The 24,516-nt window shown below is 36.3% G+C and overlaps 1 protein-coding gene across 7 annotated transcripts in view; it reads right to left on the bottom strand.

Annotated features, from left to right (window-relative positions):
• Shawl (Shaw-like) overlaps positions 1-24,516 on the bottom strand; it is a 437,991-nt gene that overhangs the window by 243,669 nt on the left and 169,806 nt on the right. The gene's annotated exons all lie outside the window — the stretch shown is intronic.

The raw sequence follows: 24,516 nt of genomic DNA, 5'->3' as shown, positions 1-24,516 counted from the left end.
TTGTGAGTCTTATATCGTAACTTTGCAAATGATCTTAGAAATGTTGCAGCCCTGTAATTTTGCCCACGTCTTTCCTGCATGATGGGTCATATGTAACTCCTGTCTCCCTTTGATTTCTCCCAAATGGATTGGGACGTCTATCGTCACTCCAGCGAGTGTTGCGCCCTCCTTTGCCAATTCATCGGCTTTTTCGTTACCTTCTATCACTTTATGACCGGGAACGCAGTATAGAAGTATGGTCCGGTCTTAATCGTAGACTGACTATCAATATATATATTGACGGTACTGCAGCTTCCTCCAACATTTTTGCTGCTTTCTTTACGGCTTTAATTTCTGCCTAAAAGACGTTGCAGTCATCTGGCGGCATGTAGAGTCTACTGTTAAAAAAAAGGAAAACACAATAAAAAATATTTATAGAAGAAACAGTAAACGCTCCCGCGATTCGGTGCGGAGCCTTCCATTTGAAAAAATTCGAAAGTAGCCTAAGCCATTGCATTATATTTCGGTGGGGTGACATAAAGTAATCGCCCAAAAGGTCAATTGGACTCATGACCACTTCAAATGGACATAAGGTCAACTTTATGACCTTTCTTAGTTCGGCTTTATGGCCGTTAAGGAAACTATGTTTCCGATGCGTTTTCGTGGATTTCTTCGAGGCCTTTTTTATGCTCTATTCTAACATACGGGTGAGTTCTGAGGTGTCGTATTTCCTCATAATGCGTTCCGAGATGAGTTTTCAGGACCTCTTCAATCAGATACCTGTCGGGATGCCCTGATTTCTGGGTATTCAGCATTTCATTTCTCTCCCTTATGGGAAGTACTCTCGCCTCACTGTGTAAATGGTGTGTGTTCTAGGGACATGAGAAAACAACTCGTAGCCATTCTGAGAGCAGTGCTCTGACAGACCTGTAGTTTCTTCCAATGGGTTACCTTAAGGCTCGGCGACCATAACGGGGACGCGTAGCTTCCAAGCGGCCGGCCGATTGCTTTGTAAGTGATAATAACCGTCTCTTTATCTTTACTTCAAGCCCTGCCGGAAAGAGATTTGAGGATTTTATTACGGCTCTGGATTTTATGGTTAATTGCGGTTGCATGCTCGCCAAAATGTGCATAGATCATAATCGGGCGTCACACACAGTATTTTTGGATGAATGACAGTCTGTAGTAATGTCATCGACGTGAATGTCCAATATGGTCGACATTTGTTTTGTGTATGTTGGAAATAAGGTCACCGATGAATTGGTCGGTAACAATATCAGGTTTCGCGAGGCTACGAAACAAGAGAGGTAAGGGATAAACAAATTTGATAGAGCATATCTATCCCCACATAAAAAATGGTTAAATATAGCCCCACATATGCTATTTCAAACCATTTGATTGCTTTGAATGGCATTTTGTCCAAAATAAAAGGTACTATACAGTAGCGAACAGGAAAATAGCAGAGGCAGTTTTTATCAAATTTTGTTAAAAAACGGCCTCATTCTCTATTACGAAACGAGCGTTAGTTTCGCCTCAGAGGCAAATCGCTCGTATATTTGCACTATGTTAAACGATGACAACATATCAATTGACAATTGCTTTTGTCTTTCTGTTTGACATAAATTAAGAAACGTAAAGGCCGAACAAAAACGACAGAGAATACCATTCCTAGACGAAAACGTTCGTCTGAGCTATCGTTCACAATACAGAATGAAGCCCTAAATTTTTAGAATTTTTTTTTTCGAAGATTTAAAAAAAACTTGCATGGATTTTGTATCAGAAACTAAGCAAACCAATGTCAAAAACGTTATCCGCAAAATTCGATAAAATTTTACGAAAAGTTTGACAATTTTTTGAATATGCAGTTTTGTAGCCCAATCAATTTAAGTATATCGAAGTGCAAGTTCACCAATGATTTTTGACAGTTTTTTTTAGGATGCAACAGATTTTCTTCCATTTAAAAAAAAACGTTTTACAGTCTTTGTCAAAAATCAGTCAAACCTACAACTTATACTTTCTTGGACTTAAATTGATTGGGCTACAAAACTGCAAAAAACCAAGTAAAATAAAAAAAAATAAAAAATTCCAAATTTTCGAAACATTTTAGCGCATTGTGGTTGTTTTTCGAAAACGTTTTTGTGATTGGTTTGAAGTAACAAAATACATAAAAGTTTTTTTTAAATGTTCACAATTCTACTGACGAAATTTAATTGGAATTGTCATTGCTTTTTTCGTGTTTGCTGCTGTAAAGTCAAACGAAGCTAGTTTCAAATACATAATTACTTTAGAAAATGTACTTTCAGCTTTTATTTTATTGTCTATATATATTTGCATCGTTGTCCTTAATTTGCAATGTAATTCGCATAAAAATCATTTCGCAAAATAGCTTTAAATATTTCGCAGAATTTGACCGCCATCCCGCCGTCCACTTACCCGGTTAGGTTTTTGCTGATTTTTATGCTTTTTTTTTGTCGGTCTATCTATTCGTGAGCACAAAGCGCTTCCTGATGCTTTCATATGCATTCATATGTTTCGCAATACATACATACATACGCACACATAAGGATATAAGGCATTGACATCCCAACAAACGCTGAAAACAAAAATCTCAAATGTTTGAGAAAAACATTGATTCTCAGTTTGATATTGAACATTATTTATCATTTGAAACAAAATATTTTCTCAAACGTCGATCTTCAACTTGAGAAGAATTTGAGACATACTTGAAATTTTTTTCTCTCAAATGTTTGAGAAAACATTAATTCTCAGTTTGATATTCAGCATTATTAATCATATGAAGCTAAATATTCTCTCAACTTTTTCTCAAACTCTCTTTATTGAGTGAAGTTGGACATAAAGTGAAAATATAAGGAAGTATTTATACATTTTAATAATATTAAGTGATATTTTACTACATTATGCACAAATCTAAACGTGTTAAAAGTGAAGTGAGGCAAATAATAAATTTGCTTACCGAAAGCGGCACAACAGTGGATTCCATTTCGCCCCGCTTTATTCTCGTTTGAGAAAAAGTTGAGAATCAAAAAATTCTCAATTTGAAAATAAAGAAAAATTCCATATTAAAAATGTGACTTTTAGCTTGAGAATGCTATCAACGGTTATTTGAAATACATTTGAAAACTAACGTTTGAAATCTGAGAAATGGACTGCTTCTCAAATGTACCTCAAACTGAGAATTGACAAAAATGTTTATTGGGAAATGACCGTATGACCAAGTACACAATCACATACACGGACACGGGTTTGTGGACGTAAACGTTGAACTTTCAAAAACTTACATTGTAAGTTACTGTTAGATTAATGCAATAAAACACGTTGACATTTTTAGTTCAATGTGAAATACTGAGATAGAAACTTAATGGTTTGAAAAAATGGTTTTTGCGTTTTCACCTAGAAGGATGATACTACTTTGAAGCTCCAAAATAAATTATATGGATATTAAAGACATTAGCAAATGTATTTAATAGTAGCTGACATCCTTGGCCTGGTAGGCTATAGCTTTACATCTTCATAAATTTTCCAATTTGTAAGACACCATATTAGATTTTACGAAACTAGCATTTCGGGTTAGGTTAAGTTGAGAGGATAAGCCAAAAAATAGTTTCTAGATCGACACTAAATCCACAAAATGACCCATTCTACCAGCGGCGAATTAACTGGCTTTGTATATCCCTACCGTACTAAAACATACAGACAGGAACGAAGCTAGGGGGGTCAAATAATTCTTTACCGCGGCGGTTTGGCAAGTAGGACATGGTGCTGGTACCGGAATTATCGATTTCATATGCTGTCAAAGACTGCCCACAATCGCGACGCCACTCCCCTTAACCGTGGGGTGGCATTTTTGCGAATACTAGAACAACAACAACCAAATGGGTCTATTGTGCCGCCCTATATCGTCTAAGGAATAGCTAATTTCATTTAATTAGTACTAACTGTTAACGTAGCAGATACTGATCATTTTCCTTATTCTCAATACATTTTTAGCTTCGACATTATTCATACCGGCATTAGTACCCATTAAACAATTTCCATTGATAACCATTGACAGAGATAATGTCCGCGACTTTTTTGTTTTCAAAATTATATTGCGCATTATTTATCAAAGGAAGGCCAAACAAACGTTGGTGGAAAGAGCCTACCAAAACACAACTGCCCTATTTCATGCACGTAATTTATAGAATAGGTCAACGATGTGCACCATGTTGTTCTCTAGAAGGAAGTGGGCGGTGGCGCCTTTCGTACTCTACAGTTTTCATCAATATTCTTGAGTCCACATAAAGAAAAAGCCCATAAGTTGGCAATGATGATTATACGGTAGACGTTTCAAATCAGTTTAGTGAAATAGAAAGGAGGCAAGAAAAGGAAAAGCGTGTCTCGAAACGCGGGGCAGCAAAATGTGTAAGATCGTATGCAAATACTACGGTTTTCGACTTACAAAGTTTTTTATAGCTGTGAAGAGAAGACTTGAAGCTCATGGTAGGCGCACCTGCACGACAATTCCTTCAGACGTAGGAAATGCTGACTGCAGGGAGATACACTTGAGCACATAATGTGTTGGTGTCCTGCGCACACGAAGTCAAGGCCCATTTAGTATATGTGAGAATTTATTGATCGGTCAGTTCAACCCAACCTAACCACCTACCCACATAAGGCTGATACTAAAATGCTTACTCATTCAGTGATATCTTTTGTGTTGTCGATATAAGAATTCAAAAAGAAAAGATATAAACCCCTTTTCGTATATTTAGGTATGGTAGCCAAAAACATACGCCACCGTGAACCGCTCACAGTTTCGCTTGATATAAATTGTAATCGTCACAAGGGCCGAAAGAAATCTCTAGCCCATGTACGTTTAAAGAAGTTCCCACTCACCTCATCATCAACCTCAGAGTCATGGGTGCAAATGTTTATGACACCCCCAAAGATATGTCGTGGACTGCCCCTTTTTACAGAATACTTTAAGCAAGAGTCCTATACTAGTAGCCTTAGGTTAGGCTTTTAGTTTCCAATGTGTGCAGACAGGCTATGAAGGTCATTTGGAGTCGGTAAACTCCTTGGCCAGCGCGTGACTACCGACGGGTTAAGCTCTCACTCAATTACCGTCTTTTGCAGAGGAAGACCGTGAACTAGAAAGAGAAAACTACGTTATTCTAACAAAGCGTCGACAGAAATACTGAAATATGCTGAGTGCTTAGGTCTTGAGCAATACGCACCAACTCTTGACGTGCATCGCTTATTCAACTGACTTAATGGTCGTAGAATTATTTTAATTTAAAGGATTTTGGCAGTTGGCAAATCGTGCCATTTGCTTCCTCGCCAAGCTAACTTGCGTAAATTGGTAACACCAAGTAAACTTAAATCGTTTTTCAAATGGTTAATGCAATGTAGTGTGGCCCGTCTTTTTCCTCTTTACATAGGTAGATTTTGAAAAGAATGCCTGATGATGCCTAAGTCCATTTTTCGGGTGAAGTCGATCAGCCTCAGTCCATTAGGTGAGGTTTGATCGTGTAAGCTGAACATTCCGACTGAGGGACCAAAAACTCCTGCTCTGCCCATCCTAGCGAAAGAGTTGCCAAGTAGCACTTTTAGAGCATGACAGGGAAAGCTTACGTATTTTAGTTCCCGACGCTCATCGATTTCCTCTCCGTGGCCGCATGTGCTCATACGAGTAGGATAAAAAAAATTCGCGATTTGACGACTTAGTTTTTCTCCCATCACGAATTCAACGCCGAAACTGCGGTTATTTATAAAGCCGTTTCTTGGGACCAATAGGGAAAGCAAGATGGACATAATGTCAATATCGTTGATATTGTGACCATTTCACATGGTGGAACCTTCAATTCATTTTGTGCTCATACGAGTAGGATACAAAAAAATTAGCGATTTGACGACTTAGTTTTTCTCCCATCACGAATTAAACGCCGAAACTGCGGTTACTTATAAAGCCGTTTCTTGGAACCAATAGGGAAAGCAAGATGGACATAATGTCAATATCGTTGATATTGTGACCATTTCACATGGTGGTACCTTCAATTCATTTTGTGGTCATTTGAATTGATCATAACGTCAATTGATCGTCTGGCCGTTGACTTTATGTCGCCTTTCGCCATTAACACTCAAATATTACCACACACAACTTTTAGTGGTAATAACGTAATGGTAAATTTATTCAGTTGTTAATATTTTCATTAGTGCTGGTGCGAAACAAAATAATTCACCTTATGGCCACTTGAGAAAATATGACTTGATTTTATGACTGTTTCAAAAAGCAGAATACTCATAGTGGCAATATCGTTGACGTTGTGATCATTTCATGTTGACATTAATTCGAATAACCTTGTGTCTAATAGAAGTGGTCATAAACTCAATTGACGTTGTGGCCATTGCCCTTATGTCACCCCTCCTATGCAATGTGGAACATTTTAAGCAAAGCAACGACAGTATTAAAAACCACTTAACGAAAAATTTATATCGCACCCGATTGAACACTCTACGAAACACAAATGCTTTTAAAGTATTTGAGAGATGTACATTAGGGTGGGTCGATTTGTATGGACGAAAATTAACCGATATCGCGCCATCGATTTTTCGACAGGATTTGGGCTCAGAAAAAAAGTTCCACTACGCATACTCGAAAAAATAATTTTCGAGCCTGCGAAATTTCATTTTTCTGACTTTTTTCGACTTTAATTTTTAAGATTTTTTTCATGACCTACTAAAAAATGTTCATATGTATACCCTGTCCGACCCAATAATGTCCGCTAAAAGCGTTGGCGATAACAGTTTTTTGAAAATTTTACAATCAAATGAAAATTTTTTTAGTAGTTCATGAAAAAACCTTCAAAATCAAAGTCGAAAAAAGTAAAAAAATGAAATTTCGTAGGCTCGAAAATAAATTTTTTGGGTATGCGTAGTGGAACTTTTTTTCCTGAGCCCAAATCCTATCGAAAAATCGATGGCGCGATATCGGTTATTAATCGACCCAGTCTAATGTGTATACATACATTCATTCATTCGCATAAACCTAAGCATATGTAGATATGCGTAACATATGCGAAAACATATGTAAGTACATAAGTGGACATTGGTTAAACATTCGTAAAATCGACAAAGAGCAAAATGTGCCAGTAACAGCAGCACCAAACGCAATCGGCTTGCGCAATGCGGATGCACATACCATGCATAAATATCGGTGTTTGCATGCGTGTGCGTATGTAAGTATGTAGACTGCCCTTAAGCATACTCGCGTGTGAGCTATGACATATGTAGATACGCTGTACTATCAAAATTTCTGCATACTCGGAGGTACCAGACGCATATTTCAACTAACTTGCATTAAACTAATGCAGACACACGCGCACACACATACACATGCATGGAAACCAATATCTGTCAAAGCTTATTCAAATGAAGTTGCATTAAAAGCTTACACACATACATACACATGCACTTATACATATATAAAAATTTAAAACCTTGTGTTGTGGTTAAATTTATACATAAATCGTATTAAAATCAATGAAATGCAATGAACCGATTTTTCGTGCATATTTTATCTATAAAGAGCAGATGAACATAAAACTACATAGACAATGTCCACTGAACATATCAACATATGTATGCTTGTAAATATGTACACACTTCAAATATTTATTTACCAAACAAAAATATGAATTTGTTTGTTGTACTTTACTTGTCTTATTGAATTGTGTGTGATATGATTTGTGGTTAGAAAACATAAAATTTCGATTTTAAAATAAATTGCAAGCATAAATTTTGTGGTAACGTGTTCACAGTTTTAACTGTTTCATTGTGATATTTACTTTTAGTGGAAAAAAATTGTTATGTCAGTTTCAATTTGAAATTGATTGCATTGTCAATAATTCGCAATATTTATATTTGAATGCGCAATTCAACTATAATGACCCTAAGTATTTTGGGAAAATTTTTTTCATATATGAGAAAATTTAGTTGTGTCACTCAAATCATACAAATGATTAACGGGAACGAGAATGTTTTGAATGCAGGCTAGTGAGGCCATGGCGTATACGAAACGCAAATTTCAACATATAAAAGTTGTGACAGAAGGGAGTGCCACGAAACCCCAAAAAAAAAATACCCAAACACAAAATCCCCAAAGAAAAAAAATTCCCAAACACATAATCCCCAAATTCAAAATCCCCAAATTCAAAATCCCCAAAATCAAAATCCCCAAAATCAGAATCCCCAAAATCGAAATCCCCAAACACAAAATCCCAGTGCTATGATAAACATCATGACCGTGTAAAAAATAGCAATATCTCTTTCCTCTTTCATTCATATTTACGTATGTATAACTATATATTCACGTTTTGGCAATACATATTTTTACTTATCCATATATAGGACTGCTAGTCGCTCTAATTCGAACAAGCTAACAGAAGCGTGTACTACGCAGAAGGACATCACCGTGGCGTTAGCCACGGTTATACCACACACCCGGACTTGGCATGGAGTAACCCAGGGTTATTTTTTATAAGCGCGGCCGAAGGCCGCCTATGCAGAAAGTTGGTATGGATTATTAGCCTTTTTTGGTCGCGGCGATTTTAAACCTAATTTGAATTTATTTCACACATAAAATGGGGATTTTGTGTTGATGATTATTAGTTTGGGGATTTTGATTTTGGGGGATTTTTATTTTGGGGATTTTGATTTGCGGATTTTGTTTTGGGGATTTTGATTTTGGGGATAACGTGGTAGACCCTGGGAACACATATCAAATGCAAAGCAATAACACGATACTTGTTGTTACTGTTGTTGTTGTAAAAGCAAAATTAACGCGTATATGGGCAGCCCTTTGCCGAATTGAGTCCGGAACATACGAACATAGCACCTTCTGGTAGTACTTATGTAGCTCGAGCACCTCGGGAGCGAATTTTTTATTTGTGTAAGTACTGGGGTAATATATGCACATCATCGATTTTTTTTATAGGAATGTTACCGGTTTGCTATCGAAAAGTTACTGATTTCCTGTCTACGAATTAGCGTTGTGCTATCGATTTATTATCGACGAGTTATCGGCATTTAAATGGCGGGTAATAGATTTGTTGTCGGTTTGTAGTGGTTTAAATTATACATGATTAATCGGTTTCTTATCGACGGGTTATGCGCGTTTTATACATTTATTCCTAGCCATTTGTTATCTATTCCTTAAAGGCGTGTTATCAACAAGACGACATAGACGGGTTATTGAATTGCTGGCGAAATTTTATAGATTTGTTATTTTTAACAAATTTTATTGATTAGTTTAAGGGTTTTATAGATGGGCAATCGTTTTTTTGCAACAGGTTATAAAAAAGTTACCGATTTGTGATCGAAAGGTTATCGGCTTTTCACAGAAGAGTTATCGATTTGCTATCGAAAGTTTAATCGAAAAGCTATCGATTTCATATTGAGGTTTTACTAATTTTCTACCTACGAATTATCGTTATAGTCTCGATTTATTATTGACAATTTATCGGTTTGTGATTAACGTGTAATCGATTTGTTATCGAAGACTAATCGGTCCACTGTGGCTTAACTTCAACCATTGAGCGAGCTCTAGTTAATTTCAAACCATCAGTATGTTTGCATATCGAACTTAACAAGTATTCTAGCCGCATCTTGCAATAGGTCTACTTATCTGGAAAATATTCTAAGCTAATTCTATAAAACTTTTCCCAAGAAAGATGATCCTAAAAAATATCGAAATAGAAATGCTCACGAAATAACTCCGAGGTGATCACGAAACTAAATTCAAAAGTATTCTGAGACAGAACCGAACTCAAAATGGAACAAGGAGGATTGCGAAACTTTACCGTACACTCCCATCCGGAAATTGTGCCTAAATATTCCCGACTAGTGTGTAATTGATCTCGAAAACAGTCGACTAAACATCCTCATAAACTTGTTTGGCAACAATCCCAGAATATTCTCGAAGTTATCTCGATAATCAGTTATCTGATAGTAGTAGTAAATTATCTGATAGTAGTCCTGAAATGGTTCTAAAACGATCCCGAAATGATCCTGGAATAGTCTTGGAACTATCCAAAATTAATCCAAAAAAAATAGGAACTATGCAAGCTTATACGAAATAGTTCTTAACTTATATCGAAACGGCTATTCCAAATTTTCGAGAGGTAATCAGAACACTCACAAGATGAACCTAAAATTATTCCGAAACTGTCCAGAATTGTTCCGAAATTCTAACGCGAACAATCCCGAAATTAGTTCCTAAATTGTACCGTAATTTGAGCAAGTTCAAAATAATAAGGAAATGATTTTGAAGTAGCTCCAAAATGATCACCAAAACAGTCCCGAAATGAGAACAAAATGATCCTATAATGACTTCAAAAACAACTGCAAAACTATTTGAAAAAAGCTCGAACTATTTTAAAAGCTCCTGAAATTATGCCTGAAATGATATGAACAAAGCTCCGAAATTATGGACTCTTTATTGAAATCGTATACATATCGTAACGAATTTACTGCAATTCCGCTTATTACAAATCTCCTACTAAGGTTTGAATCACTAAACTGTTAACTGAATAAAATAACTCCAATAATGAATAACGGAAAAATGGCATTTATTAAAGTACTTCACGATAAATAAATCTACTATTGCCCGACAGATTGCGTGCGTAATCAAAACTGATTCTAGCGCCTCTATCTGTCGCTGCCTTTTATACTCTTTGATTTCCTCGTTCGCATCTTCTAGGCGCTTCCATTTCCAGAATCTACTAGTTGGCCATCAGCTATCAAATTTCTCAGCTGTAACTACAATTGCACGATTTTATAGCTTCTCTCATTGCATACTTTCGGGAGTATCTCAGATATATGCATGTGGTTGTGCGTTGTTTCTCAGCTGCGTATACGTACATATGTGTAGACATAATGATTGATTCGTTTACGTAGATACATAATGATTGATTTATGGATGTGCATACAAGGCGCTGCTTAGCATCGGCTTAGAGATGGCAGTACCCGTTAAAAAAATAAAAATGTAAGGCGCGATAACCTCCGAAGAGATCTAAGACCGAGCTTCTCTTCCAATTTGCGTCGTGCTCCTCTTGATTTTCCCTACAAATTGGCCGGACGGGACCTACATGATTTTATGCCGACTCCGAACGGCATCTGCAAGGCAGATGAGTTTTCACTGAGAGCTTTTCATGGCAGGAATACACCCGGAGCGCTTGCCAAACACTGCCGAGGGGCGACCCCGCTTAGAAAAATTTTCTTCTAATTGAAAAACCTTATTTCTAAAATTTTTGATTTTGCTTTGCCGGGGTTTGAACCCAGGGCATCCGGTGTGGTAGGCGGAGCACGCTACCATCACACCACGGTGGCCGCCAATTGTCAAGTGATAAAGCTCAATAAGTGCCGAATTATTTTAGACTTTAAAAATAGACTTTTAAAAATAATTGCTTTATTTTTAAAACAAAACCAACAGCGTACACTACTATTTAAATTATAACTAAAAATAAACACAGAGTCTGAAAGAAAAACATTAAAATTAAAAAATAACACACGATAAAAGCATTACCCTCATACATATTTAAAACCTTAACATGTACATGAGCCGGCATATTATAAGAGCACGTCAATGCACACAGACGAACTTTGTTGTCTTTAGTACCAAGTCTTAACGGTGCGCTCGTGTGCAGTGAATTGTGTGCACACATTGTATTGAGCTGCGGCATTAACAATAGCCAGCTGAGCTTTAGGCTTTAGACCACATACATATATACTTACATCCATACTTATATACCTATATGCTCTTAATACGTTTACAGACATTCCACTACTCATCTTAGCTGGCTGTTGAACTATGCAGTTTGTGGTGGCACGTGCTTTCAAATGCAGCACCCCGCATCTTAGCATCACCTATATAGCGCCAGTTCATGATTTTCTCTATGCTCGTTATCACACCTTTCACAGTTCGTGCTCATAGTGCTATTTAAAAGGAATAATTTTTAATAACCCAGTAAGCAACTATAAATCAGGTCGGAGAAAATAGTGCTGCTTCTCAGATTTGGCCGGGAAATTTGATCTAGCCGCCAGTTTCCAATATTTATGGAAGTAATTTGCAGAAATGTTTTCTGCTCAATTCTTTTAGTATTTCGGTCATGACAAAGCACGTACTCGCTTGATTTATATGAGTCCACATTGCGACTGAACCATCTTAGTACTTTAATCATATATATTGTTACGAATATTAGCAAAACTAAGGGGTGATGCCAACTCTAAGCCGATGCTAAACAGTGATGTATCTACTACATAAACGAATCAATAATTGCGTCTACACATATGTACGTATACGAGCAGCGAAGAAACAATGCACAAACACATGCATATATCTTATCTGAGTTGTCACAAAAGAGGGCAATAAATTGTGCAAGTATTACTCAAATGAGAAATTATACATCTGTAGTTGTAGCTCAGAAATTTATTACTAAGTAAAATTCTGGAAGCACCTAGAAGATGACACGAAGAAATCACAGAGTATAAAAGCATCAGCGGTAGAAGCGCTATGGGCAAATTTCGATTCAGACTCTATCTAGCGAGCAATAGCAGTATTATTTGAGCTATCAATCAGTTTGGTTATTAAGCCAGCTAGTTGCAAAGTATAAGTGTTATTGTGAAGTACTTTAATAAAGGCCATTTTTCCATTATTCAATATTGGAGTTATTTATTCAACAGTTTAGCGATACGAACTTAGCAAAAGGGCAAATAAGAGGATTTGCAAATAAAATCGGTACAATATATAAAATTCCCTTGTAACAGTGTTTGTGGCTGAACTCCTTCGACAGGGCTCGAACGATTCCCATGAAATTTTGTGAGCATATTGAGTAGGTCCAAGAATCGGCCAACATTTTTATTTTATAGCCTTAAATGGTGACCACCCTTAGCGCACCTTGAATATTAATTTTTTTAGCTACTTTTTTCTGACACAACTTTGTTTTTTTATTTTTTTAAGACTCGGACTGAGACTGGGGCCTGGCACTGGAACTGGGACTGGGAATCAGGGATGGAGCAGAACAAGAAGAGTTAGTGAAAAAAAAGAGACTGAGAAAGAGATGGAGTAAGACGAAGATAGAGAGATGGAGAGCGAGAAAGAGACGCAGAGGGAGGAGTGAATAAAAGACAAGGGAAGTGTGTAGAGAGATGGAGGGAGAGTAAAAGGTAAAAACTTCTTAAAACTTATGCAGATAGACTGAAACTAGGGCAAATACAGGTCTCCAAGGTATGCTTGTATCTTATAAAAACTTAAAAGCTTAAAGAAATTTAACCGGACGCATCAGAATGTCTTGTGGGTTAAATGCTCAGTGTAGTGAGTATCCTTTATAAATGAATATTCTACTTAAACTTTTAAACAGTGATGCCAAATGGTAGGTAAATGAAGGAAGTTTAAAACAAGACAAACGGAGGATAAGGCGAAGATAATGCTGATGTTGGTTAGGATGACGATGAGAAGATACCAACCATAATGGGGACAAAGGCAATTGCAACCAAAGCAAACAAAGGAATTAGAAGACTATTTCTTGGTTGCAACCAGAAGAAAAAGACCAGTAATGAAAGCAAAAGCAACAAAAACCATAAAAACATGCAGAACTGGACAAAAGCAAGAACGATACGAACGATAAGAAAAAAGCACACGAGAAAGAAGAAAAACAATACAAGAAATAATATATAAATGCAGCTTAAACAAAAATATCAAATATAACAAAAAGTATAAGAAAATTCGTATTCATTTGAAAGTATGTTCATATGAGAAAACTAAATGCAGACAACAAGAAAGAACAGCACCCCAGCGGGTTAGGGGGTTAGAATATACGCGCGGTAGGTATGCCTGTCCTAAGAGGCGGCTAAAATACCAGATTCAAGGGGTTGTGTAGCGCAACCCTTTCAGGTTGCCAGCTCATTATATAGCTTCTCCAAACCCAACTGTCAACCTCACCTATCAGTCGCGAATCCTGTTTCATTAACAGCCGAGGCTCTGGCGACCCCGAACTCCTCTGGATCTAGGGGGTGGGAGGGCGGTATGGCTTAGAAGGTCGCATGTGGTCATAACAAATCGTTCCCGATATTGTCGGGCTTGGTACCAGAACGTACTGGACATGCATCTGGCAAAGACCATCAACATCGATAACACTCCCCAAGGCCTTCGGTGAGTGTCCTAATGGCTAAAACAACCACAACAATAAGAAAGAACAGCACGAATAATGAAATCAACGTTATGTGAAAATGCAGAAACAAGAACAGCAGAAACAATGCTAAAAAGAAGTGAAGCAACCATAAGAACCTGAAAGACAGATGGAACAAAGCTAAATTAACTGAAATAATACGAATAACAGCAGCAAGTTTAAAAACAATAAGAAAATGCAACAAGAACAATACAAGAAACAACAACAGCACCAAAGCCAACAGTAATGAAAATACAAACGAGAAAAGAGAATAACAAAAACAACAAGACCAACAAGAGCAACAAAACGGCCCAGCAACAACAGATGCAACCAGAACCAAAAGTATAACAATAACTATAAAAATAACTTCAACAACCTGAAACAAGAACCCCCACACGAATTTCCATGTGGTGGAGTAAGGGCATTACCTAGAAGGTTTAACGTATTCATATTAAACCATTCCCGAGATAGTCGGACTAGTACCTTCATGGTGCATGTTTCCGATAAGTACCGGATCTATAACCAGGAAAGGACCATCAACATCGAGAAGGCTCCCCAAAAGAGAACAAGAGGAAATATAGAACAAGTAACAAAAAAAAAAGGATTAGCAGATAGAGCAACAAGAAAAATTACTAAAAAAAAGACAAAGAAGAATACAACAATAAGGAGAAAAACAATACAAGAAAGACGAAAAGCAGAAAATTAAAGAGAATAATAAGTACATTAAATTAAATAAAAACAAACAGCAACAACAACATACAGAACAACAAGACCATCCTGACGATTAAGAAGCCCATGATAAATAAGAAGATCAAGAGCAACAAATACAGCAGGAACTAAAGCAGCAGAAAAAAGTATAACAAAAACAACAAGAAAATTAGAAAGCAGAAAAGCAAAAACCAGTTTGATCACCGAGAATAGCCAAAACTTCAGGATAGGTATGAAAAAACAACAATAAATAGATCCAAAAAAATCAACAGCAACGAAACAATAAAACCTACAAAAACGAAACAAACTAAAACGGCTGGAACACTAATAACAAACACAAAACAGCCAGATTAAAGAAGTCATTGAAAATAACGACCTGAAAGGGAAAAATATGTATGTATTTCAATAACTTCTTGCATGAGTCTTTTATTTATCTTTTTTTATTACTTCGCAGAACGTAAATTTCTTCTCTGATCTTTAATGTGTAAAACGTTTGTCAAAATGAGTAAGGAAATATATTCAGATTTCATAAAAAGCCGCTGTTTCGCCCCAAAATGTCACTTTTCAAAATCAGCAAAAGAACGTTGAGGATTTTTGGAATATTGAATAAGGAATTCATATATGGTAGGAAAGGCGGAGAGAGAACGAGGGTGCCTGAATTGAAAAATTTTGGCAACTTCTATAGCTTTTTTGCACTACAGGTTTAATGACTACCTCCGAACTGGTGCTTAAATGGTTGAAGAGCTACATAGTTGGTAGCCCCACTTTTACTTTAGGTCTTAGCTATATGAATTTAGTCAGAAGCAGATACTGTTTTAGAACCACCTACGACATAACCAGTTAAGAACGCATTAAAAATTATGGCAAAGGGGACAATTTTCATTTCGTAGGACAACACAATGGCCAAAGTGTGAATTAGACCGAATTAGAACTAGTGCCATGTCTTAATGAGATTGTAATTCACTAGTTCTGAACTAGTGCGATACGCTGCTAGGCAACGAAACGTTGTAGATGGCCGTGCTAGATGGGTTACAATTATATTGAAGTGGTTCTAAATGCGAAGCTGCCAACAAAATAATTTGTTTTTTTTAACAGAATTTTTGAAAACCACACCCGTTTATGACTCTTGAAAATTTAAGTGAAAAAACAAAATTAAGTCAATCCTATAATACATGCATGAGATAAACATAAAAAATGTAGATAAACACATGCACGTACATATGTATGATCAAATATATTTTATATTTTTCAATGCATGTTCTACTGATTGAATGTAGAAATATGAAAGCACCATAAAAGAAATGTTCAACTATAAAATGCATACATGCATATTATAATCCTAAACAAAAACAACCCTCATAATTTGCGAAACAGCTGTCAACAAGCAGTAAATATGTAGTCGTACACTTTTTGTTTTAGTAGAGAGCACTTTTTGAGATGATTGCCAGAGTGCACTTGTAACTTTTTGATGTACCTATATCACCATATGTTCCACAAGCTTTTACATAGTACATAGATTCATGAATGCAAATAGTGCATTCAATTGTTATACATAAAAACCAGCAAGTCATTATAACAAAAATATGTAAACGTTTATCCAATAATAAACAAAACTTAACGATCTGGTAAGAGAAACTTCGCAATATCTAGTACTCTTGGAATGTTTTAGCAAAAAATTGATTGCGAGGGAGATTATTACTGACGTATATCAATTTTAAATAATACTGGTGTATAACACCAGTGCATCAACTGTTGTTTTATAAAGTGATCAATTGAAATAATATTGTATACACAAATAATTTTAAATATATACAAATTGGTTTCAGTTTATAACTTTTTAGAACTAGAATGTCTGCACAGATTTAACATAATTACATACACTATTGTTACATATTTAGCATAGTTTAGTACTGGTGCTGTCGGAAAAGACGCAATTTCCGAGCCCAACAGCGATAGTAGATAAAGATATTGGAAAAAACGTATTTTGAATACTTCCGAACTTGTAAGTTCTTGAAGGCTATCGTAAACACTCTAACTTATAATTCTTTAAAACACCGCACATCCATTGCATTATACATATTTGATATTGTGGCGAATGTTGACACCACTATGCTGTTAGTAAATAATCGCAAAAACAAAACATAGCAAGCAGCAACACTTATGTACAAGGCAGCGAAGAGATATCTCACACACAAACATGTAGTCATCAGCCGAAGTAGTTAATCACACATGCATAAGCATATGGCTAGTAAAAAAGCATAAACTACAAATATACATGTATATAGCTGGTAACCAAGCATGAGATACAACTGTTCGCGAAATTACTAGACCTTAGGAGAAATTGGTGAACGAGAAAACAGAGAGCATAAAAGCAGCGCAAGCTTAGGAATCGGTAGTCAGTTTCATTCAAAAACACGCTTTTGTAAAGCACGTGATATTGAAGTATAATTGTACTACTCCCAAAGTAGACTAAATAAAGACCATATTGCAATACTGAATATTGGAGTTATTTATTCGACAGTTCAGCGATACGAACGTTAGCAGACAAAATATTCGGAATTCCCCAGAATTCGTTACAATATTTAGAATGAAGCACTCTGACTGTGTAGTTGGTAAGGGCGAGTTTCCAAACCTACCTATCATAAAATCAATGAAGGTCTTATCTTTGAGCATTGTACTTTCAGAGATATCAATAGGTCGAAGCGTTTTGCAGACCTGTAGAGTTCCTGTAAGTATATGGCTGATATACATCGTAATACGCTCGCCAGTCAGTCTTATGACAAACTAATCAGACTATTTGCGAATCTCCTTAGTCATGGGTCTACTTGGTTTCGGTCGTCCGAAATAGGACAGAACCTTTAGTCGCAGCGCCAATCTTTGGCCGCCTGTGAATGGCTCACCACACCAGGCAACCAACCAGCATTTACCTTTAACAGATGGTATTCCTTTTTAATTTACAAGGATTTTTTATCGTGATTTGATGTATTTTTTTAGGAGATGGCAATTTTTTCTATAGGTGGCTATCTTCCAGTGGTACGAAGGGACTCGGCACATCAATCAAGCACTAGACCAGCCTTTTTGTTTAGGTAAATTTATATTGGTTTATATTATTTTGACAGTCTTTTTATCTTTTAAAATAACTTTATAGCGTGGGTTTTCTTTTTTTTTTTCAGTGGCAACCCTTTAACCGGTGCCCACTCTAACCTAATTCAACCTATGATTGTGCACAAGCGACAAACTATACCTTTTGGTAAATGCGTAGACGTTAAAATAAAGCAGCAAGTACACTGAAAAAAAAAATGTTTTTAAAATTTTCAAATTAATGAAGCGATTCTCAGACACTTTTTCAGTGCATTTAATGGCCGAAGGCCTTTTTAAGGTGAATGAATATTTGTAAAAAGTAAATTGATTTCTAAGCGTGCTTTTGTGTATTTTTTTTTTTTTTTTTTTTTTGAAAGAGATCGCAGCCTCTCCATAAAAGCTTACCTCCTTCACACCCATACTACAAATGTAAGAAAAAAATTATTTGTTTAATTGTCTTACAATTTTATTCAACACGTGGCAACTCTGCTTCGTACCATATGCCATATAAATTTAGGTACTACTTTTGAAACGCAATCCATTCAAAATCTTTGAATAGTTGTAACACGTTAAAGGGACAAACTTTAGCATTTGTTTAATGCGTAGGATATCTAACGAACACCAATATACACTGCGAAAAAAATAAATGAATGTAATCATAAACATTTAGTTTAATACTTCTAGAACTAATTAAACAGCCGAGCAGCCTTTTTCTTTAGGTAAATTCACATATGTAAGCAGTGGCAACCCCTTTTTACTTTGAAAATGATTTAATACCGTACTTTGATCCATTTTTTTGAAACTGCTGGCAACCCTCTCAATGAGAATTAAGATTAGCAAATATATATACAATTTGTTTATTTATTTTCAAGCTATTTTTATCCAACAGGTGGCAACTCTGCTCTGTATAATGTCTTTTTCGAAACTAGGAGCTGATATTGTGCTGCAATCTATACAAAATCTTTGACAAATTTGAGCATGTAAAGCGTCAAGTTAGAGTGTAGAATTTATAATAAATTCGCATATACACTGAAAAAAAAATTTTATGAATGCTAGCGTTGCAGAAAATATCGTAAACTTTCAGTTTAATGAAGCAATTCGCAGACACTTTTACAACTAACTAAACAGCAACTGTAATATTTTACAATCTCACCGAACCCTGAAGCAAATCCAGCACTTTTCTTTTTATACCAACAACACTTTTCGTGCTATTTTAGAGTAATATTTTTCTTTTCCGCGTGCACATAATGTTTTTCACAACATTTCACACTAATTACTACAAGCAACCGCTAATCCATTAACTCGTCCTTTGTACAAGTATACACTTCTTTGTATGCTGCTACCCTTTTCAAGTGTTACAAGTTTCACATTTTCTGCTCCGAAGTACCTTTTCCCTTCGTTCACTCATTGTTTATGAGCGCATTGAACTTTTTGCAACTCATTTAATCTGCCATGTTCATGTTTCGTGCCCTAAAGCAACACCGTCATTAATTGTAATTACGGTTTTAAGTCGTAGTAGAACACCTCGCTTCTCACTACTCTCACATTTCCTACCTCTATGTATCATCATCTTAGCAACAAATGCATACTAATCCAAGTGAATCGCCTGCCATGCCTGAGCAAAACATCAAAACTGTTGCTCTAAGCAGCAACTCATTTTTAGTGTCAGCGTTAGCCGCTTTAGTTAATTCTCATCTAAGTCGTGGCAAGATATTAGCTGAGTATGTGTGCAAGATGAGCGTGTGAGTGTGTAATGAGTTTGCGCAGGAATGCAGGAGATGATGATGTTGGTATGTTTAGTGCAATAATCCTTCAGCTCGTTTAACATTTTTAAATTGACTTTTAACCGACTTTGCCTTTTGTTCACGGTAACGATTTTACAACTCTTACTCCAATTAGAGTTCACGCGTAATCTATTCTTTGGTGCAAAATTGATTAAGTGGGAAATTGCTGTGATGTAGAAAGAAGAATTGTTGTTGTTGTATTAAATATAAAAATAGATTAAGTTTCAAAACAGAATATAGCAGAATAGCTTATAAGCTTGGTAAAGAAAATTTTAAATTTAGAAGGATTTGACTAAAGGCTCTTGATTGCTTATGCTTAGGAGGCGTATCAACACATTTTTACTGGTATTTATAAGGTCCAGAAGTGAGCAAGGAGTTGTCATATAAAAGAAAATCACTGCTAACTGAAAGTTGTCGTACAAACTCAATGGCGAATAGAGAGGAAGAAGGCCTTTACACCACTGCCTCTCTTTTTATACTCAGTTGAGCAGAGCTCACAGAGTATATTAACTTTGATTGGATAACGGTTGGTTGTACAGGTATAAAGGAATCGAGATAGATATAGACTTCCATATATCAAAATCATCAGTATCAAAAAAAAATTCGATTGAGCCATGTCCGTCCGTCCGTCTGTCCGTTAACACGATAACTTGAGTAAATTTTGAGGTATCTTGATGAAATTTGGTATGTAGGTTCCTGGGCACTCATCTCAGATCGCTATTTAAAATGAACGATATCGGACTATAACCACGCCCACTTTTTCGATATCGAAAATTTCGAAAAACCGAAAAAGTACGATAATTCATTACAAAAGACAGATAAAGCGACGAAACTTGGTAGATGAGTTGAACTTATGACGCATAATAGAAAACTAGTAAAATTTTGGACAATGGGCGTGGCACCGCCCACTTTTAAAAGAAGGTAATTTAGAAGCAAGCTGTAATTTGGCAGTCGTTGAAGATATCATGATGAAATTTGGCAGGAACGTTACTCTTATTACTATATGTCTGCTTAATAAAAATTAGCAAAATCGGAGAACGACCACGCCCCCTTTTTAAAAAAAAATTTTTTTTAATTCAAATTTTAAAAGAAAAGTTAATATCTTTACAGTATATAAGTAAATTATGTCAACATTCAACTCCAGTAATGATATGCTGCAACAAAATACAAAAATAAAAGAAAATTTCAAAATGGGCGTGGCTCCGTCCTTTTTCATTTAATTTGTATAGGATACTTTTAATGCCATAAGTCGAACAAAAATTTACCAATCCTTGTGAAATTTGGTAGAGGCTTAGATTCTAGGACGATAACTGTTTTGTGTGAAAAAGGGCGAAATCGGTTTAAGCCACGCCCAATTTTTATACACAGTCGACCGTCTGTCCTTCCGCTCGGCCGTTAACACGATAACTTGAGTAAAAATCGATGTATCTTTACTAAACTCAGTTCACGTACTTATCTGAACTCACCTTGTATTGGTGTAAAAAATGGCCGAAATCCGACTATGATCACGCCCACTTTTTCGATATCGAAAATTACGAAAAATGAAAAAAATGCCATAATTATATACCAAATACGAAAAAAGGGATGAAACATGGTAATTGTATTGGTCTATTGACGCAAAATATAACTTTAGAAAAAAACTTGGTAAAATGGGTGTGGCACCTACCATATTAAGTAGAAGAAAATGAAAAAGTTTTGCAGGGCGCTTGGAGTCTTGGAAGGAATACTGTTCGTGGTATTACATATATAAATAAATTAGCGGTACCCGACAGATGATGTTCTGGATCTCCCTGGTCCACATTTTGGTCGATATCTCGAAAACGCCTTCACATATACAACTAAGGGCCACTCCCTTTTAAAACCCTCATTAATACCTTTAATTTGATACCCATATCGTACAACCACATTCTAGAGTCACCCCTGGTCCACGTTTATGGCGATATCTCGAAAAGGCGTCCACACATAGAACTAAGGCCCACTCCTTTTTATACTCAGTTGAGCAGAGCTCACAGAGTATATTAAGTTTGATTGGATAACGGTTGGTTGTACATATATAAAGGAATCGAGATAGATATAGACTTCCATATATCAAAATAATCAGGATCGAAAAAAAATTCGATTGAGCCATGTCCGTCCGTCCGTCCGTCCGTCCGTCCGTTAACACGCTAACTTGAGTAAATTTTGAGGTATCTTGATGAAATTTGGTATGTAGGTTCCTGAGCACTCATCTCAGATCGCTATTTAAAATGAACGATATCGGACTATAACCACGCCCACTTTTTCGATATCGAAAATTTCGAAAAACCGAAAAAGTGCGATAATTCATTACAAAAGACAGCTAAAGCGACGAAACTTGGTAGATGAGTTGAACTTATCACGCAGAATAGAAAATTAGTAAAATTTTGGACAATGGGCGTGGCACCGCCCACTTTTAAAAGAAGGTAATTTAAAAGTTTTGCAAGCTGTAATTTGGCAGTCGTTGAAGATATCATGATGAAATTTGGCAGGAACGTTACTCCTATTACTATATGTACGCTTAATAAAAATTAGCAAAATCGGAGAAGGATCACGCCCACTTTTAAAAAAAAATGTTTTTTAAAGTAAAATGTTTACAAAAAATTAATATCTTTACAGTATATAAGTAAATTATGTCAACATTCAACTCCAGTAATGATATGGTGCAACAAAATACAAAAATAAAAGAAAATTTCAAAATGGGCGTGGCTCCGCCCTTTTTCATTTAATTTGTCTAGGATACTTTTAACGCCATAAGTCGAACAAAAATTAACCAATCCTTTTGAAATTTGGTAGGGGCATAGATTTTATGACGATAACTGTTTTCTGTGAAAATGGGCGAAATCGGTTGATGCCACGCCCAGTTTTTATACACAGTGGTCCGTCTGTCCTTCCGCATGGCCGTTAACACGATAACTTGAGCAAAAATTGACATATCTTTAATGAACTTAGTTCACGTGCTTACTTGAACTCACTTTATCTTGGTATGAAAAATGAACGAAATCCGACTATGACCACGCCCACTTTTTCGATATCGAAAATTACGAAAAAAGAAAAAAATGCCATAATTCTATACCAAATACGAAAAAAGGGATGAAACATGGTAAGGTAATTGGATTGTTTTATTGACGCGAAATATAACTTAAGAAAAAACTTTATAAAATGGTTGTGACACCTACCATATTAAGTAGAAGAAAATGAAAAAGTTCTGCAGGGCGAAATAAAAAACCCTTAAAATCTTGGCAGGTATTACATATATAAATAAATTAGCGGTATCCAACAGATGATGTTCTGGGTCACCCTGGTCTACATTTTGGTCGATATCTGGAAAACGCCTTCACACCACTCCCTTTTAAAACTCTCATTAATACCTTTAATTTGATACCTATATCGTACAAACTCATTCTAGAGTCACCCCTGGTCCACCTTTATGGCGATATCTCGAAAAGGCGTCCACCTATAGAACTAAGCCCCACGCTCTTTTAAAATACTCATTAACACTTTTCATTTGATACCCATATCGTACAAACATATTCTAAAGTCACCCCTGGTCCACCTTTATGGCGATATCTCGAAAAGGCGAACACCTATAGAACGAAGGCTCACTCCCTTTTAAAAATACTCATTAGCACCTTTCATTTGATACCCATATCGTACAAACAAAGTCTAGAGTCCCCCTGGTCCACCTTTATTACGATACCTCGAAAAGGCGTCCACCTATAGAACTAAGGCGCACTCCCTTTTAAAATACTCATTAACTCCTTTTGTTTGATACCCATATTGCACAAACGAATTCTAGAGTCACCCCTGGCCCACCTTTATGGCGATATCTCGAAACGGCGTCCACATATGGAACTAAGGATTACTCCCTTTTAAAATACTCATTAGCACCTTTCATTTGATACCCATAACGTACAAACGCATTCTAGAGTCAACCCTGATCCACCTTTATGGCTATATCCCTAAATGGCGTCCACCTATAGAACTATGGCCCACTCCCTCATAAAATAATCTTTAATGCCTTTCATTTGATACCCATATCGTACAAACAAATTCTAGAGTCACTCCTGGTCCACTTTTATGGCGATATCTCGAAAAGGCGTCCACCTATAGAACCAAGGCCTACGCCCTTTTAAAATACTCATTAACTTCTTTCATTTGATACCCATATTGTACAAACGCATTCTAGAGTCACCCCTGGTCCACTTTTATAACGATATTCCGAAAAGGCGTCCACCTATAGAACCAAGGCCCACTCCGTTTTAAAATACTTATTAACACCTTTCATTTGATACCCATATAGTACAAACAAATTCTAGAGTCACCCCTGGTCCACCTTTATAGCGATATCTCGAAAAGGCATCCACATATAGAACCAAGGCCCACGCCCTCTTAAAATACTCATTAACACCTTTCATTTGATACCCATATCGTACAAAATAAATTCTAGAGTCACCCCTGGTCCACCTTTATGGCGATATCTCGAAAAGGCGTCCACCTATAGAACTTAGGCCCACTCCCTTTTAAAATTATCATTAACAAACACATTCCAGGGTTACCATAGGTTCTTTTTACAACATGGTAATTTTCCCTTACTTTGTCTCCACAGCTCTCAACTGAGTATGTAATGTTCGGTTACACCCGAACTTAGCCTTCCTTACTTGTTTTATCATAAGATATTCTCACCAATAGTCAAGCAGACGTCTGCTTAACGGATCCTTATT

Source organism: Eurosta solidaginis, chromosome 2 (genome assembly GCF_040869045.1).
Source record: "Eurosta solidaginis isolate ZX-2024a chromosome 2, ASM4086904v1, whole genome shotgun sequence".
Classification (NCBI taxonomy): domain Eukaryota; kingdom Metazoa; phylum Arthropoda; class Insecta; order Diptera; family Tephritidae; genus Eurosta; species Eurosta solidaginis.
Note: the sequence above shows the minus strand (reverse complement) of the source record. Positions and strands in the feature narration are given on the sequence as shown.